We start from the raw sequence: 14,286 nt of genomic DNA, 5'->3' as shown, positions 1-14,286 counted from the left end.
CCTGGAGTAGGCTTATATAATCAGAAGGATGGGGCTACTGCTGTCACCAGGCCTTTCCCTCTGCTTACCATTGGGCACTCCTATCCTTCTATCAGTTTCCAGAGATTTCCAAACAGTTATATACAGTTTCACTCTTTTCTGGAAACTTCTGGTGCTTTACTGGTGCCTTCCTGATAGGTGCAGGAGGCACATAGTTTCAACTAGAGGCCACAGGTAGGATGGACCTCAGGGCTGCTTATCTGCTTTAGATAAAAAGCAGATAGCTGACTCACATTAAAGAGAGCCAGTAGTGGAAACACTGACACAGAAATTAATTAGGGAATAGCATTGAGAATTTAGACAGCCTTAAACTGCTGAATTTCTCATGATGTTACAGAGGTATAAAGCCCCTAGTGTGGTATTTCTTTTGTGCTTGTTTTTTTTTTTTCTGCCACTTTTGCAGAAGATGTATAATTCAGGAAACGAGACTGGGGCCTACTTGGAGTTGAGTGCTAAATACTCACCTGAATGAAGGTCAAACAGGGATCATTTTATTTCTTACTTATCCAGATGAGGGCTAGAACTCAAAGTAAAAGTTGCCAGACTCACTAGAGCGAGTTCCTCTGACCAGGAGGCTGTAGGTAAGAAAAAGATGCCCAGTCAGACTGGGAAAACAGTCTAGCTCTGAAACCTGCCTAAGTAGGGTCAGCACTGAAGGTTGAAGTGACTGGAATAGCAGTGCAGGATCTTTTCTGTCAGTGACTGAGGGGGGCAGAAGAACCAGAAAATTGCAGAGCTGAGGTTTTTGAGACCTCTTTGGGCTATGTGTCCTATTAACCCTGGTGGCTCAAGGAGCTAAGAATGCAAATGAAATTTTGAGGGATTTGCCATTGAGTTCAAAGCAGGGGCGTATCTGGAATCCGGCGGTAGGGGGGGCCAGAGCCAGAGAGGGGGGACGCCGAACTGGATTCAACGAATCAGCACTGCAGCGTTACTTCCTGGAAGCACATGGCCACGGAGGAAGCCGAAATATGGAGATTGCGGGTCGGACCCCGCCAGCAAAAGTAAGCAGCGGGGGAGGGTTGACGGCGGGGAGGGGGGCCAGGCCCCTGTGGCCCCACGCAGATACGCCCCTGGTTCAAAGAACCCGGAGAAGTATGGAAGAGGAAGAAGTTTTGAGTATTTGGGAACTTTGTGTATTGTCTTACTGGGTCCAGAGTCTCGAGTGGCTAGATGCAGTATCGGAAGGAAGAAGAAAACCAATCTTACCTGCCTAATCAGGAAGGTTCCTGGATCATCATTTGTAAAAGTGCCCCTACTCCTCCTTTTCTTTCTACCATTTGCTCCCTGAATAGCTTGTAGACTGATATAACTATATCCCAGTCATATCTCTCCATGTACTATGTTTCTGTGACTACCACTAATCCAAGTTAGCCTCTTCCATTGCTTCATCTAGATCCTGGACTGTGTGTCCCATACTATGGCAATTATTATATATAGAGGCTCATTTTCAAAGCACATAGACTTACAAAGGGCCCTGTTTACTAAGCCACGTTAGCAGTGCTATAGATATGTTATATTCTAGATATGTTATATTCGGTATTCATGGAAGTTTTCATCAGTAAACAATTATTATCTTTAACAATTTAGCTTTACCCAACTGTTTTCTTGACTTTCCATTAACAATTTTAATTATACTAATAAGAACTTTGTTGTCCTTTATTTCAAATGTCAAGAATTTATAAGGGCTCTTAACAGGCAGAAAAATAAAATCAAATAAAGCATGCCAGTTTCTTTAAGCATTTATGTAAAAACCCTCTAAAATTGAGTGCTAATTGGCACAGAGGTTTATTGTGCTGGTGTCACCCGCCAGGGGATGTGCCTTCAGATCTATCTGGCTCTGATCACACAAATGGAATAAGTAAATGTTCCCAAGTTAGTCCATGATGGACGGGTGCCCACATCAAAAAACCCACCACAGTGCTTGGAAAAATTCCACTTGATTAACAGTCTCTGCTTAGAAATAGCAGCAGCAGCAGCAGTGGGAAAAAAAAAAGACTGGTTTAATAGAGTGGGCATAAAGTAATGACACATCATTACATTGTGCTTTGAAGAAAGGATAGATGAAGCTCTGGATGGGCCAAAGGCAACCCTCAGTGCACCTCATGTCTTAATCTTCTTCCTTAGGGGGCAGCAATACAAACTTTAATATCCATAACTACAGTAGTAACTCATAGTAACTATTAACATGTCATAACGTCTACATCATTCCTTTGAGTGAGTCAATCTCATTATTTAATTGTCACATGATCTACAAAAGGCTAGCCAAGTCTATGGGGGCCAGATTCAATAAATAGCATCCAAAGTTAGGCTACAGAGTGCCCTTTGCATAATACTAGCTTAGGGGTCCTTTTACCAGGCTGTGGGTACAAAGCCCCTAAAAAAGCATGGCCATGCAGTAAGATTATTCTTACTGCATGGCCATGTGGGGGGGGGGGGGAGCACTTTCCGCCACCCATTGAGGTGGCGGTAAGGGCTCCTGCGGTAACGCAGCACTGCCCAATTACCACCAGGTTAGTGCTGCACTAGAAATTATGGAATTATTTCCTGTAGTGCCAGAAATCGCGCGTGCATGAGGTGGAACTATCACCGCCGGCTGTGTTGGGCTGGCGCTAGTTCCAGGTTGCCATGACGCAACCCTTTAGTAAAAGGGCCCTTTAGCGTGCAGTTTGGTGCCTGAGGGCTTCTTTTACTAAGTGGTGGTAAGCCCAATGCATGCTTACCACTAGCTAAACAGGAAGTACCACCGGGGTACCGTAGCAGCCCAGCGGTACTTCCCACCCCTAGCGCACTGTAATTTCTAGCACTACAAAAATGTGTTTATTTTTGTAGTGCTGGAGGGTACCCAGTAGTAATCAGGTAGTGCCGCGCACTGCCCAGTTACTGTCGGGTTACCGCGGGAGCCCTTACTACCACCTCAATGGGTGGCGATAAGACCTCCCGCCGAAATGGCCGTGTGGCAAGTGCTTTACTTGCCGTACTGCCATTTCCCGCAGGAAGATGAGACTTCTCTTTTACCAGCTGCAGTAAAAGGGGGCCTTGGTGCACGTGAAAAACATGCGTTGATGTCGACGCCAGCCCCCTCTTTTCTGCAACTTGGTAAAAGGGGCCCTAACTTAGGTGTGAGCTGGTGTAAATGCTCATGCCCAATTTATGGCAGTTAGGCATGCAAATGATAGTATTCAATAACATCATGCCTAACTTCTGGGAACACCCCCTGATCAACCCATGCACCTCCTATGGCCACACCCCTATGAAATTACATACTGTGAAATTTAGGCACGCATTTTATTGAATAGTGCCTAGAGCAGATGCCCGCTTAACTCCAAATTGTTGCCAAGTAACAACAATTATTGATTGTTGGTGCCTAGCTAATGTATGAACGGATCTACAATCCACATCTAAATTTGCATACCCAACTTTGGGCAGCCTTTATAGAATCTGGGGCTTGGTGTTCTGCTCACAAGTGGACAATCCAAAGGGTAGAAGAAATGGTCCAAGAACTGACAGAAGTCCAATATCTTCAACATAAAAGTTTATTCCTCACAAAAAGTAACATACATCATCCAGACCCAACACGGGCCGTGTTTTGGCAGTGTGCCTTCCCGCCATTTTTGGTCTGCTCAAAACTGGTTCAGACTGGAACTGTGTAAATGTCTGTGGGCCGAGTGTAATAGGAAAAATGAGTACAGAACTTTGCACAGGATCTCTCTGCTCTACTACTACTACTTAAAAAATTATTTTCTTTTGAAAACTATTGATTGATGTGTGCCTGCATGAAATGACATATTTTTCTCTAGAGATGCTGGAGCCTGTCCTACTGAAACATCTCTTGGGGGCCATTTTTCCAAATGAGTTAGTTTTGCACATATCTTGACAGGGTTGGACTTCATTCCTAAGCCAGAGCATTTATTTATTTATTAGGATTTATTTACTGCCTTTTTGAAGGAATTCACTCAAGGCAGTATACAGTAAGAATAAATCAAACATGAGCAATAGGCAATTACAGCAGTAAAAATATTCAAATAACAATACAAAGTATGGCACTACTTACAATGTCAACACAACAGAACATTTTAATTGACAGTGTAGGGTGTAAGCAAAGATGGAACATATAGAGCATCTTTTACTAAGCCGCGCTCACATTTTTAGTGCGCGCTAAAATTATGGGTATGCTAAATGTTAGAGACATCTATAAGAATGCATTGGCATCTCTAATGTTTAGCGCGCCCACAATTTAAGCGCGTGCCAAAAACGTGAGCATGCCTTAGTAAAAGACCCTCATAGATAGGTAAGACAGTAAGAGGAGTTAGAAAATAAGGTGACTAATTATGATCTAAGTATAATCTCGGTCTCTCAAATTTTTCTGTTAACGCTCGCTGTAGAACTTGCATTATAACAAAGAGAGCTTCCCTCTGGAATTTATAATATATAACATGTATAAGTAACTTATTCAGATGTGCTTGGAAATTCTTTTTGATCAAGCCTTTGGCACCCAAAACGATGGGAAATATTTCTGTACCTTTTCTGCCACATTTTCTTGGTCTTGGATTGCATTTCTTGGTACTTGAGGATCTTTTATCCACATGATTCACAGAGTAATCAGTCGGAACTGACACCTCTATGATTTTCTGGCATTGGGATGGGGATGTCCCAGGTGATCATAACCTCTTTGTTTTCCACAGTTTTCTTAGGGTCACGATCCCTTAATGGGCTCAGTGGGATGGTCATGACAGCATAAAGGAGTTCAGCAATGCAATACTTGGAAGAATTCCTGCATTACAGGAGTGAATATCTTATGATATAAATATATAAAAAATAATGCCATTCACCAGCTCATATATATAAGTACAAAAGTATTGCCATACTGGGACACACCAAAGGTCCATCAAGCCCAGCATCCTGTTTCCAACAGTGGCCAATCCAGGTCACAAATACCTGGCAAGATCCCAAAAAAGTACAAAACATTTTATGCTGCTTATCCCAGAAATATTTTCCCCAAGTCGAATTTAATAATGGTCTATGGACTTTTCCTTTAGGAAGCCATCCAAACCTTTTTTAAACTCTGCTAAGCTAATCACCTTTACCACATTTTCTGGCAACGAATTCCAGAGTTGAATTATATGTTGAGTGAAGAAAATTTTTCTCCAATTCGCATTAAATTTACTACTTTGTAGCTTCATCGCATGCCCCCTAGTCCTAGTATTTTTGGAAAGCGTAAACAGACGCTTCACGTCTACCCGTTCCACTCCACTCATTATTTTATAGACCTCTATCATATCTCCCCTCAGCCTTCTTTTCTCCAAGCTGAAGAGCCCCAGTCACTTTAGCCTTTCCTCATAGGGAAGTTGTCCCATCCCTTTATCATTTTCGTCACCCTTCTCTGCACCTTTTCTAATTCCACTATATCTTTTTTGAGCTCCTGAGCATTTTAACACAGATGACTGTTAAGCCGGCTGTAAGTACAGTAATTCCTATGCAGTACTATCCAGTAGACTTCAATTAGGATAAAATGAGATGTTGAACATCTAGACAGTAAACAGTGAATATTCAGTCAGCAGCAGTCAGTAGAATTTTAAACGCAGACCGCCATAGGCTGAGGTAGGCCCTAATATTCAATGCCATGCTGTATCTGGCCACTGGAATTGAGATAGCTGAGCAGAGTATGTCAGTCCACCAGCCTTTATGAGAGATGGGCTCCAGAGGGATTGTGGCACAGGTGGAACTGATAATGTTGACAGACAGACAGACAGACAGGCCTGAGTGAACAGAGATGGCAACCAGGCTCACAGACTTTCATATCAGCTCTCCTCCAGTCAGCACCAATACAAGCAGTCACAAAGACAAGCTGCAGTGGCACTTATTTGCCCTTTATAGCAGGTATAAGTCCTGACATTTATTTTGTGTTCCTTGCACGTTGACGTGCTACCCAGAATTGCTGATAGACGTGGAGAACGCCACATCACCCATGCAATGCCTCCAAAATGCCCGCTATACATCTTTAGCCATTTTTGATGTTTTCACTGCATTCACGTTTTTCTCCAGTCTGTTCTAAAATTGCACTTCAGAGTTTTTGGTGGTTTGGACTTTGATGTGCTGAGATTACTTTTATTTTTTTTTGTAATTATGTTTTGAATTATTAATTTTTGATATTTATAAATTGTATGTTTCAATATTCAGCCAGAGGCGGTGAGTGTTTCTTTAAATGCTGCATCATGTCTGCAAAAATGTCTGCATCAGCATTGAACATCTGGATCAGTGGCAATACCTGACAGTTATGTAAGTACGGCCCATATTCTGAGCCATATCCACGTTGCTAACTGAACAAAGTTAGGACTGATATTTAAGTGGATCTACTTGCCTGGTTAGCTATATGGGCACAAAGCATTGAATATTGCTGCTGCCGACATAACTTCCTGGACTGTCCTCACTCTGCTTCTGGACTACTATGGAGATTCCTGGACAGTGCTGTAGCAGTCAGAGGGGATATGCAGTGGCATTGCACAGGCAGCATCAGGGCAGTCCGGAAAAAGAGTGCCACTCAGTATGATTTAACTGGGTAGAAGCCTCTCCTGCCTGCTTAAATTGTTATGACAGTGGTGTAGACCTGGGTGGGCACAGGCTCACCCGCTTTGAATTCAGGCCCACCCAGCAGTGATGAAACGGATTGGGATCCCCAAGCATAGGAGCCAACTTTTCAAAATGATTGGGGGTGCTAAGCCCAGTGGAAATAACCCCTCCCTGGACACATGCAAGGGATTTTCTCAATATTGGGGGTGCTCAAGCACCCACAGCACCCACAGAGTCGGCTCCTATGTCCCCAAGCCCTACCAGCTGAAGACCCCCAGCACCTCTCCCTTCCCTCCCACCCAGCGATCGGGGGGTCTCTTAGCTGCATTCCTCCAAGTCTCCACTACCTTATAAATCCTTTTCTTCTTCACTGGCAGCAAGCAGGAACTCATACCTACCGCTCAGGCTGGACCCAAGCCTTCCCTCTGATACAACTTCCTGTTTGTAGGACTAGGAAGTTGCATCAGCGAGAAGGCACAGGCAGTAGTGTTCCTAGGTCGGCTGCCACCCGGAGCGGATCACCGTTGCACCCCCCCCCCCCAGCAATTCACCCCCCCCCACACACACTGCATCACCTCCCCCCAGTGAATCACTCCTCCCAAGTGCATCTTATAGTGCATGCTGCAAGTGGGTGCAGGGAGCAGTCGCATGGCTGTCGGCTTGTCAGTTCCCTGCACTAGAACAGGAAACAACGTCAGAGGGAGCAGGGAAATGGCAGAGCCATCAGCTGCACAGCTGCTCCCTGCACCCCCTTGCAGCATTCACCTGGGGCGAACCGCCCCTACTGCCCTGCCCTTGGTAAGGAGTCACAAGGCACACACACACACGCGCGCGGCAGCAGGTGTGAGTCGCTCTTCACTGCCAGCAAAGAAGAGAAAGATTTAAAAGGTATTGTGGGCTTGGGAGAATGCAGTTAAGAGATTGCTGGAGGAGGAGGCGGAGGGAGAAATGCTTGGGGGGAGGCAGGGTTTTCATGCTCACCCACTTTGGGCTCAGGCTAGCCCAAAATTGGGTATCTCGCTATGCCTCTGTTTTATGAATATCAGGCCCTCTGGTTTTTGCTACTTTGAGCTGTCCTTGGGATTAAAAAGGAAGGGTACATGTGTAACTAGAAATGGAACTAGAAGGATGTCATGACATATAAATTCTGCCCTGTAGCAAAAAAAAATCAAAAGCATCTCAATATTTGACTTTAGAAAGTTTTCTTCCAATTAGATGTTGCTATAAGTCAGGGCATAGCTCAGAGGTAGCAAAGAAGCAAAGGCTAATATTTTGAAGCAATTAAACATAAATACATAGCAGAAGGGACGTGCATTTAAAATGTTTTTGGCTCATTATCAGATGACGTTCAGATTTTCTTGGCCAATTTCACAAAGTGGATGCAAAATTTGCTTAAAGCACATAAAAATGTTTTAATGCTCCTTAATTAACTTTACATGCATAAATTTGGCAATTCAGTTCCTTTGGAGGGTAATTTTATAACAAGTCTATTCAAAGCACTATTTAAAGCAACTAGGAATTTGAAATCTATTTTGAAAATAATAGTAGGCATCTAATTTACTAGCACAAGTGGCCGAAAACATACTCTAATTTAAGGCACAACCAATTATGCCAGCCTTAGAGCTGGTATGAATGCCCACACCTAGATGTTGGCAAGGTTGCTCATAAATTATAGTGTTTTGTAATTTATGTGAAGACTTGTGCACTCTGCCCATGCACACACCCACCATCAACCAAAGTACATGCAATTAAGCAGCATTTATAGTTTTACGATGATCATTATTTTATGAGGCCATTTACATATTTATGATCCCACATGCATGCATTAATGACTAAAATAACCCATAGCTAGGTGCACATGTTGCACTGATAAATATGTGCCCCCTTAGAAAATGACGGAACTATTTTGGTGGAGTCTGAATTTGCGGGGATGGAGTCAAATCTTGTGGGGACAAGATGGGGGTGGGGATGGGGTGGAGATGGTGAGAAACTCTGTCCCCCATGTCATTCTCTAATGGTAGTTTAGAAAGTCTGACACTTTGCTTAAGAACTAGAGCTGCTTCAAAGTGGAATTGTGCATGTACTCCTGGAAAGGCTGCTGCACCAACGGGATCCTTGGCCATAAAGAACCATTCATATTGATGTCAATCCAACATCAGCATCCACTAAGTACCTAAATAGAAAAGCAGCAGCATCTAAAAACAGTTGTAGAGGTGCTTGAACAAAGTTTGCACCTAAGGGGTACAGTGGCATGTATTCGTGTCTGAGCAGTTACTTGGGCATGGAGCAGCTATTATATCTGAAATGAATGTCAATGAAATGTGATTTTTCTGCCCTAGCACAATTTCTACACCTGTTAGTACACTTAATCTAGTCTAATTAAAAGGTTAATCTACTGTAGAAATTGGTTTTCTCTGAAGCCACCTGAAATCAATTTAAACTCAATTACAAATGGTTATCCATTGTTTGTGTGGCTGAACATCAAAGGATGCACTTCTGCCTGTCAGCAGCCGTCGGAGTGCACAGTGCATGTTACCATCACTGGAGATGCTTGATCCTTGAGTGCGCTTTAATAAAGATTGAGAAGACATTACAGAATATAATCAGTCATTTTTTGATGGCTTTGACCTTGACACTGGGGCATTTAATTGTTTCTGTCTCATGAGGGCCACCATAATCTGCTATGCTGAAATTATTAGACCGTATCATGTTTTCTGAAAGGTCAGTATACTATGATGGAAAAAGAACTGCCTGGAGAATCTTTAAATCATACAATCAGCTGCATAATTCATCTTGTCTATTTCTCCTATGTTGTGCATCAGTTTCAAATATCATAGTTATTCAACTTTTTTTTCCTCAATAAACAAAGTCCTTATTGCTCTTCTTTTTGAAAGATTAGGTGTAGGAGTAAAATGTGATTTAATCTAAACTGGTTATTTTGCTGAGTTTACCAACACCCATCTTTCACATGTGGCCTTGGATCAATATAGAGCAACCCAGAACTTAAACAAAGTTACCCCAGGCTATATAATAATTCAAGTTTCAAGATTTTTTTTAAATATACCACACCATCAGAATTAGCATCTGTGCAGTTTACAATGTAAAAACAAAAACAAAAATTAAAGGAAAAAGAGAAATAAAATTGGAATTACAATTTTTGATAGGAAAGAAGCCAGCCATAGATAAAATACATACATGTGCTTGTGCTGGATGCTGGGGTGGAGAGTAGGCATGCCCTGCCAGAGAATGCGGTAAAGGTGGTTAGCTTAGCGGGGTTTAAAAAAGGTTTGGATAGCTTCCTAAAGGAAAAGTCCATAGACCATTATTAAAATGGACTTGGGGAAAATCCACTGCTTATTTCTGGGATAAGCAGCATAAAATGTTTTGTACATTTTTGGGATCTTACCAAGTATTTGTGACCTGGATTGGCCACTGTTGGAAACAGGATGCTGGGCTTGATGGATATTTGCAGGGTCATTTTCGAAAGAGAAGGACACCCGTCTTTTGACACAAATCAGAAGATGAGCATCCTTCTCACAGGGTCGCCCAAATCGGTATAATCTAAAGTCGATTTTGGGAGTCCCCAACTGCTTTCTGTTGCAGGGACGACCAATGTTCACGGGGGCATGTCGGAGGTGTAGCAAAGGTGGGACTTGGGCATGCCTAACACATGGATGTCCTCGACCCATAATGGAAAAAAAAGGGGCGTCCCTGACGAGCACTTGGACGACTTTACCTGGTCCTGTTTTTCTTACGACCAAGGCACAAAAAGGTGCCCGAACTGACCAGATGACCACCAGAGAGAATTGGGGATGACCTCCCCTTACTCCCCCAGTGGTCATTAACCCCCTTCCACCCTCAAAAAAATCTTTAAAAATATTTTGTGCCAGCCTCTATGCCACCCTCAAATGTCATACTCAGGTCCATCACAGCAGTATGTAGGTCCCTGGAGCAGTTTTAGAGGGTGCAGTGCACTTCAGGCAGGCGGACCCAAGCCCATCCTCCCCTACCTGCTACACTTGTGGTGGTAAATGTGAGCCCTCCAAAACCCATCACAAACCCAATGTACCCACATCTAGGTGCCCCCTTCACCCGTAAGGGCTATGGTAGTGGTATACAGTTGTGGGTAGTGTTTTTTTTTTTGGGGGGGGGGGGGTTGGGGGCTCAGCACACAAGGTAAGGGAGCTATGTACCTGGGAGCAATTTATGAAGTCCACTGCAGTGCCCCCTAAGGTGCCCGGTTGGTGTCCTGGCATGTGAGGGGGACCAGTGCACTACGAATGCTAGCTCCTCTCACGACCAAAGGGCTTGCATTTGGTCATTTCTGAAATGGGCATCCTTGGTTTTCATTATCGTCGAAAATCAGAAATGACCAAGTCTAGGGACGACCATCTCTAAGGATGATCGAAATTTCAAGATTTGGGAGTCCCTGACCGTATTATTGAAACGAAAGATGGACGTCCATCTTGCTTTGATAATACGGGTTTCCCCGCCCCTCCACCGGGACGTTTTGCGAGGACATCCTCAGCAAAACTTGGGCGTCCCTTTCAATTATGCCCCTCTTGGTCTGTCCCAATATGGCAATACTTATGTACTTATCTGGACCTTGCATGCATCACCACATAAGTTGCTAAAGAGAATGAAAATTATCCGCCATCAGATTAAAAAAAAAATTGGGGGTCCTTTTACTAAGCTGTGGTAGGCACTAGCACGTGCTTACCACAGGTTTAAAAAGCACTACCACGGGACACACTCAGGTGTCCCATGGTAGTTTTGGAATTGGTGCCCACTTTCTACGCGCTAAAAAATCTATTGTTTGGGGGTGGAGAGTAGGCATGCCCTGTGCTAATCAATTAGTGCAGGGGCATTGGCATGCATTGACCGATTAGCGCAGGAGCCCCTACCATCTACAAAATAGGTAGCGGTAAGGGCTCCCACGCTAATGGCTATACACTAATTGGAAAATTAGCACATGGCCATTAATGGAAAAAAAAAAAAAAGAAATTGCAGCCATTTTACAGCAGCACTAAAAGTGACCTCAGCGTGTGGGAAACCCATGCGCTTAAAATAGCATAGATCACTTTTTAGTGTAGCTTGCTGAAGGAGCCCCTAAGTCTATAAGTTCACTTTAAATTTCTCAAATGATGGCTCAAAGCACAACTAGTTTTGCAAGTTGTTCTACAATGCAGGCTGAAAAATTGCTGATCTAATGTTGTTAAAACAAATCTAATGAAATGATGGGACTACCACAAGATTTTGCTGCATGGACTGTAATGTATGAGAACAGTATCTGTACTCTTTCCTGGCTATGATGGAACTTATGTGGTTCACCATGTATGAAAAAGTGACTACTATCATTGCATACTTTGGCAGCTTTGACATTAAACTTCCAGGTCTCAGAGTTAAAGAAGTCACTTGGATGCAATGAAAAGCCCTGCTCTATTGCTCTTACTTGATCTTCTGTACTTTTTGATTCTGAACCCACGGCAGGAAGTGTAGAAAAAGTGCACCAATACACAACTTGGCATCGTCTCCTACACTATTAAGTCTAGGCCCACCACAGGGGATTGCTTTGTTTCCATTTTGATGTATGCTATTGTATTTTGTAATGTATTTTGATGTTATTTTTGTGAAGTTAAGGGCCAGCTCAACCTATGGACCAGATGAGTCACTAGCTCAGGACACTTTTGATAAAGGGTGCCAAAATTCCAGTCCGGCCTGTCTGTCTCCTTCTCTCTTTCCTTCGCTTCTCACCCTTTGGCCACAGTTCAATATCCATAGGATGGGGGGAGGAAAGAGAGAGGGAGAGATAATAGACCAGGATTTCGGTGCCCTTTATCACCATTGGTGGTGGGAAGAGGGAATTGAGAAAAAGGGGGAGATACTGAATTGTGAAGGGGTGGCACCGATGCAAAAGTTGTCGCAGGGCATCAAAGTCCTTTGAGCTGCCCCTGGTGATGCTGTAATTTGCTTTAGGTCCATTTTAGAAAAGAGCTGGGCCGCAGAGAGACTGGGCCGGGCCCGGGGCAAGGCCGCCCTCAGGGCCCTGCCCTCGCCGCCGCCCCCCCTACATCCACCACCGAGCCGGGCCCCCTGAATTCAAATCACAGTCCCTCACCTCGCTCCATGTGAAAGCGCAGCAGTGGCAGTCTGCAGATCGTCTCCCTTCGGGCCTTCCCTCAGGGAGATGATCTGCAGACTGCCGCTGCTGCGCTTTCACACGGAGCGAGGTGGTGAGGCACTGCGATTTGAATGGAGGGGGCCCGGCCCGGTGGTGGACGGTCAACGGAGCCGAGGGCGGGTGGGTGGGCATGCAATGAAGCTACTAAGTAGTACATTTAAAACAAATTAGAGAAAATATTTCTTCACTCAACATGTAATTAAACTCTGGAATTTGTTGCCGGAGAATGTGATAAAAGCAGTTAACTTAGCGGAGTTTAAAAAAGGCTTGGAACATTTGTTAAAAGTCCATATGCCGTTATTGAGATGGGCTTGGGAAAATCCACTGCTTATTTCTAGGATAAGCAGCATAAAATCTGTTTTACTCTTTTGGGATATTGCCAGGTACTTGTGACCTGGATTGGAAACAGAATACTGACCTTGATGGACCTTTGATCTGTCCTCGTATGGCAATGCTTATATTTTTATGTTCTTATGTAATATAGAGTAAGTTGGGCATGATGTTGACAGCATATGCAGCTCAGTATACTATCAGTTAAATCCATAGAGTGTCCTCTAGTCTGAGTACTACTTGAAAGGATAAACAATCAATCCCTATCAATTTAGTCCTCAACACTCATTGTGGCAGCTTGTGTTTGTTCTGGAAATTATTTATTGCCTTTGGTACATTTCTACAGACTAAAGGAGACAACTCACGTAAACTTCTTTGAACAGACGGAAGAATATAGATTATTGAGAATTGCTACATTCCTGTATTTGTGCATTCATACTGCAGGTCTACTTTTATGATGCAGTTGCTCTAACGAAGTAATTGGAATCACATTTCCTTGTAAACCTACAACAAATCCTGAATAGAAAGTTACAGATACTCTTTCAAAATGTTTACACAAGCCTGCTTATTTTCGAAGGAGAAGGGCGCCCATCTTCTGACACAAATCGGGAGAGTGGCGTCCTTCCCCTAAGGTCACCCAAATTGGCATTATTGAAAGCTGATTTTGGGCGTCCTTAACTGCTTTCTGTCGCGGGGACGACCAAAGTTCAAGGGGGCGTGTTGGCAGTGTACAGAAAGTGGGACGGGGGCGTGGTTAACAGATGGGCATCCTCGGTTGATAATGGAAAAAAGAAGGGCGTCCCTAACGAGCATTTGGCCGACTTTATTTGGTCCATTTTTTTTCACGATCAAGCATCAAAAAGATGCCCGAACTGACCAGATGACCACCGGAGGGAATCACTAACCACCTCCCACCCTGAAAAAAAAACAACTTCAAAAACTTTTATCTTTTTTTTTTAGAGTATGTCCTTCGCTATGCCTCCGTCCCTGCGATGGCAGTTGAGGATGTCCAAAATGTGTATGTTTTTTTGAGAAGGACATCCATGCCTTTGCTATGCCTCTGACACCCTTTTTATTTAGATTTTGGATCACAAGTAGCAGCAGTGGGATTTTAATTGGCCACCTCTGTATTGCAAGACCAGTGCTCTAACCACTAGGCCACTCTG

General features: G+C 43.7%; 1 long non-coding RNA gene across 1 annotated transcript; it reads left to right on the top strand.

Moving 5' to 3' along the window:
• Positions 1 to 4,336: 4,336 nt before the first annotated feature.
• On the top strand, positions 4,337 to 11,696 carry LOC115468229. The gene is made up of 3 exons (XR_003941832.1): positions 4,337 to 4,347; positions 9,011 to 9,016; positions 11,611 to 11,696. It is a non-coding gene; the product is annotated as an uncharacterized LOC115468229 (long non-coding RNA).
• The last annotated feature ends 2,590 nt before the right edge of the window (positions 11,697 to 14,286 follow it).

This window comes from Microcaecilia unicolor, chromosome 4, assembly GCF_901765095.1.
Source record: "Microcaecilia unicolor chromosome 4, aMicUni1.1, whole genome shotgun sequence".
Lineage (NCBI taxonomy): Eukaryota > Metazoa > Chordata > Amphibia > Gymnophiona > Siphonopidae > Microcaecilia > Microcaecilia unicolor.
This window is presented reverse-complemented; position numbering and strand designations above follow the sequence as displayed.